Below are 5,472 nucleotides of genomic sequence, written 5' to 3'. Positions count from 1 at the left end.
AACATTTCTAGATCTCTTTTTAATCTCCCCTAACTTGTGACCTAACTCAAACATGATAGCATCACTAAAATTATAGTAATTATTAGTAAGTAGCATGTAGAGCATGTTAAGCATGGTAGTATTGACAGAATCAAAGTTGCTTATTATACCAGAAAATACCTTGGTAACTGCATCACACAGAAAACTCCATTTTTTCCTAAGACCTAGCATCCTAATCTCACTTAACTTAGTGGTAGGAAGTGCATAGCCATTAGTATTAAGCAAGTTAACTAAATCAGCATCTGTATGTGGTTTAGTAGTAATGTTATCAGGAATTTTAAAGTATGCTTGAATAGTGTCACTGTTAATGCAAAAATCCTTACCTTTAATGGTGAGAGTTATAGTTTTGTCAGTTTCCTGATAGACAGCAGTAGTCCACATCTCCTCCACAACTTCACAGTAGATTGTGGTGATTCCAGCATGGCATAGTTAAGCTTGCATCCCTTCACAAAATCCATCATTTTGTGATAATCTTCAAAGGCTGGAATCTCTTTGTTCACAAGAGCCACAAAGTTGTTCTTTTCATAGATAAATCATGACTGGGACATGATCTTAACTTCTGGTGCCATTTTTAAGCAAGGAAAGTTGCAGAAAGAAAGGGGTTTTGCTTTGAGAAAGAAGAGTGCAGTTAATTGCAATAGAGAAATAAGGCTTTTATGTATTCTCATATAAAAAAGGGATAAAAATTAAAGACCCAATGAAAATTGCCCAAAATAGCCGTTTATGTGACGACTGAGATTTTTTTTCCCGACATAATTAAGTGAATAAAGTGTGATTTATGTGAAGTGATTATAATTATGTGATTAAGTGCTGGTTAATTGTCTTTACTTTATATTAGAATCTAGGAGCGTAAATAAAAGCGTTCAAATTTAAAGAGTCAGCTTAGAAGTTAAGCTATGTTGTCAGACCGTCAAGTAGAACGGAACCCGTCCTAAAAAGGGATTAAGGTATTTAAAACGTGAATTATGTGTTATTATGTGAAATGAATGCTTGAGTAAAGTAATGAGTTCTAATGACGTGTCGGTCGATAACGATATTGTGAAGCGTAATTGAAACGCTGAGCGTCGGGCCGTCAGGCTGAACGTGACCCCGTACGCGTAGAAAGGAATAAAATTAAAAAAGGACAAATTTTATGATCAGACATAAGTTGTGATGTGTTCTTATGTGTGTTTGCTTGTCCATGTGCATGATTACGTGATCTGTTGACATTTTTCTGGATTTAAGGGAATTATTTGATTTAAATAAAATTTATTTAACCTTCACACATTTTTATAAAATTATCTGAGTAAGATAAAGGCATGAGATTTGTTCTGTTTATTCGTATTAGTCCTAGAGACTTTCTAAAAATGATGGACGGATTTATTTGATGGTCGTTGCATTTTAAATTGATTTTTATGAGATAAAATGCTATTATTAGCACGAACTTGTGAAAATCATATAAAATCAACCGTTCGCTCAAAAGTTTATTATGAGTAATGGTTGGAAAACTAATTTCGAGATCTACGTATTAAAATTTTCATTTGCAATAATTTTTGACGTTTCGAGAGAGATATACTTTATATTTGATTTTTATCTTATTTGAGTAAAAAGAAAGGAATAACCAAACACAAAAAGCGATTTAGTAGATTACTAAAATACCTTTGGCCCCAATACAATATAAACCCTTCCCCCCTTCTTTTCTTTCTTTCCCGTGAACATCCTCCCCCTCTCCCTCACTTTCTTTTCCTCTCTCTCTCTCGGCTCTCTCCATCGCTCTTCTCTCTCTCTTGCATGCAACATCAAATATTCACCCAAACTCAAAGATATTACCACCTATAGCTTCTATTTTCGGTATACTACTCAATTACCACTTGCATGTAAGTGTTTATGTAAGTGTTTATGCTGACCATCTCTATGGTTATATTCAAGGAAATTAATTTCTTGATATATAATCATAAGAGTAGATTCAAGAAGATTTTGTGGTTTAAAACTCAAGAGGAGACCCGTTAGGGGCACTCTTAAGTTCGACCACCACCGGCCATGATCCAAGGAGAGCTGGTGGAATTTTAATGATGTGTTGATGTGATTTTGAGCCTTGCATGTTTTAATTTCTTGAAAGTTCAAAAAGGGTTTTGTATTTCTTTGAAATTTAAGTATATGATTGATAAATGGATTGCTTTGATTGCTTTAAAAGAATTTGGATGTGTGTAAGTGATCTGATGTTTAGAAAATTAAATTTGAAGGTTGCATGTTGGGGTTTTGGTTCGGCATTGTAAAAAGGGGAACTAGATTTGGTGGTTTGATCTTAGTGTAAACTAAGCCTAATTAGTGTAAAATGTGATTGCATGTTAGTTTAAAAGAAGAACTAGTAGTGCATGTCATTGTTTGGGTCCTTGAGATTTTGAATCATGATTTAGCCGAATAAAAAATGGGTCTAGAAGAGATTGATTTGATGATTAAGTGAATGCATGCATGTTGATTGGATAATTTGATTAAAGCTTGAGTTATTAGGTGATGTTTTGTTTTGTGATTCAAAAATTGTGATGAAATTGAGTTGAATGACTAAGTTAAGGTTTAAAATAAGTTGAAAATATGATATAAAACTTTGCATGTCAAAAATTGATCCTTGTATGTGTGATTTATTGAAAAACCCGAATGGGTCATATGGTTAAAAGAGAATTAAGTGGATTTTTGTGAGATTATATGCTAATTATCTTAGTTACTAATAAGAACTTGGTTGCATGACTTTGATTATATGATGTTTGTGTTCAAATTTGATAATTAAAAGAGGGTGTTGAATTTCGATTCTTAAAATGAATATGATTCGGTTTTTGAACTAAAAGAATGAAGCGTAATTGCGTAAAAGACCCCTGTAATTCACTACTAGAAATAGTACATACGACATCGGTGCTTAGACATCGGCATCTAATGCACCCGATGTTAAAAGTTTGTTTAACATCGGTTTATCAATAAGTGATGTTGAATAGATATACCGATATCGGTTTCCCATACCAACCGTTGTCTATGTTCAAAAATAAAAAAGGTCAAATATATGGTTGGAACTTTGACATCGGCTAATTTTGTTGACCGTTGTCTACCACCACTTTTTAAAAAATAAAAATTTACTTATCTTTCCCCCGCTGTTTCAAGACACTTCCCCCCTTAATTTTAACAAAAAAATTTTATTCCCCCCTTTTCCAAAATATCTCTCACCTCTTTCCCCTCTTTCTCTCCTCTCTCCTTTGAACCTCATCTCTCTCACCGTCTCTTTCATCACTCATCTCTCTCATCTCTCTTCTCTCTTTCAGCACTCATCTCTCTCATCTTTCCGCTCTTTCTCTCGTACCTTAAAAATCTCACTCACTCATCTCTTTCTCTCCTGTCGCATAAACCCTAATTTAAGCCCCAATTCAAATTCAAGTTTTGGAGCTTCAAATTGAGCTTCAAACTAGTAACATATATTTAAGTACAGGATTTGGAGCTTGAAAGGACATTTGGAACTTCAAGGTTTTTGAGCATCTGTAGGTTCACAGATCTTTAGAGCTTGGAGCTTTTCTGGAGGTATATTCTCCTTTTTACATCTTTTCTTTTGTGGATGTATATAAGAAACATTATGCTTGTTTTTTTGGGAGTTTTATGTACTGTTGTTGGGGTTTGGTGATAAATAAAAGAAATAGTTTTCTTGATTTTTGGAGGATTTATGTTCTGTTTTTTTGGGGGTTTGGTGACAAATAAGAGAAAGAAGCATTATTACTGGACGTAGTAAGCGTGTACACCAACGTCTTGGTTCGATCTTGGAACATCAGCTGAAGATACTCCTGTTGCGATTTGATCAACATGACTTTTGAAAGTTTTTCCTTGTTTCCTTTAAAGAAGTAGGTTTTGTGTTTTTTAATTGTTTTTTTATCATGTATTGTTTATTTATTAAAAGGATATTTTTTTGCCTTTCTTGTGTTAGTTATAATTTCCTTATATATGTGATTTGTATTGTAATAGAATTGTACTTGTCTGTAAGACTACCCTATATATCATGTATGTTTATGTTGTGAAGTGTAGTTGACAGATAGTTGTGGGTGAGGGGGAGTAATGTTGTATCCTTTTGTTAGGATTAAGGTAAAATGTTGGTTTACTGTACATTTAGCATAGTGTATATGGTGCAATATAGTGGTACATATGTCACTGCAAATGGTTCTAGCAATTTATTTTGATGTGTTAATGCTTACAGATATCGGTTGAGGTCTAACGTTGAGACTGAGAGTGCTGGAGAGGAGTTTTTATGTTGGCAGCGTTTTGGTGGAAACCTAAGTAAAGATGAACGTACAGATGAACAAAGGCTTATGAAATAGGTTACGGTGGAGCAGTTGATCGTTTGGGTAGTTCAACTGCACGGTGGCATCTTTCCAGCTGATACTACAGGTTAGTTTCCTTTACCCTTAATACTTCTTTGGGTTGATCAAGGTCCAGGTGGACAATGACAACCTAACTAATTAACATGATGATCAGAGCGCTTTTTGTAAGCCACGCTACTAGATCAACAACAATTAAGAGTTGTTTTCGTCTACTTGCTGCATCAAAAACTAAAACACAAGCATCTAATAAAATACCCGTTTTAAGTAAGATTTGTAATCTGCATACCGTATGCTTTGCATAAATATAGGGGGAAATCCGTATGGTTTAGCTAATACAGAATATATTGATGTGAATGCAACTTTTGTCAATTATTTTTCTACATTATTCATTCAGGGTGAGGCGCCACTCAATTTCGGTTTTTGTTGGTGATGAAAGTGTAATGATAAATCGGATTACAGGAGTCTTTGCACGAAGAGGGTATAACATCGAGTCTCTTGCTGTTGGATTGAATAAAGACAAGGCTCTCTTTACTATAGTTGGGTCAGGTACTGAAAAGGTGTTACAACAAGTGATGGAACAGCTACAGAAGCTCGTTAATGTTTTGAAGGTCATTAAGGTAATATTCGTATACAGTTGCACAACATATGTTAGTATTTACATGCTTCAGTGCTAGCCAGTTGATAACCTTTATGATTCATTATCCAGGTTGAAGATCTTTCACAAGAGCCACAGGTATAGCATGAACTAATGCTCATAAAGATTAATGCAGACCCAAAGTATCGGGCAGAGGTAATTAGTATTGATGTTGCTAAACAATAAATATTATTACCAACAACAGGATAATGAAGTTGCTATATGCAAGTCCCTGTCATTTCACAACCCTTCTTTTTCTCTATGTTTCACTAGAGCTATTTCTGTTTATGCTTTAGGTCATATGGTTAGTGGACATATTCAGAGCAATAGTTGTGGACATTTCAGAGCATTCGTTGACAAATGAGGTAATTTCTAATGCACTTAATTCATGTAGCAAATGTGCAGCGAGCCCAAGTCTTTTGGTACATTCAATATATTTAAAATGATTCCTATACATGTCTAGACACTGGA

At 34.4% G+C, this 5,472-nt stretch overlaps 1 long non-coding RNA gene across 1 annotated transcript; it reads left to right on the top strand.

Annotated features, from left to right (window-relative positions):
- Positions 1-4,334: 4,334 nt before the first annotated feature.
- Positions 4,335-5,101, top strand: LOC141672785 (uncharacterized). Its single transcript, XR_012555703.1, has 3 exons — positions 4,335-4,434; positions 4,762-4,975; positions 5,074-5,101. It is a non-coding gene; the product is annotated as an uncharacterized LOC141672785 (long non-coding RNA).
- The last annotated feature ends 371 nt before the right edge of the window (positions 5,102-5,472 follow it).

This window comes from Apium graveolens, chromosome 7 (assembly GCF_009905375.1).
Source record: "Apium graveolens cultivar Ventura chromosome 7, ASM990537v1, whole genome shotgun sequence".
Classification (NCBI taxonomy): Eukaryota; Viridiplantae; Streptophyta; class Magnoliopsida; order Apiales; family Apiaceae; genus Apium; species Apium graveolens.
Note: the sequence above shows the minus strand (reverse complement) of the source record. Positions and strands in the feature narration are given on the sequence as shown.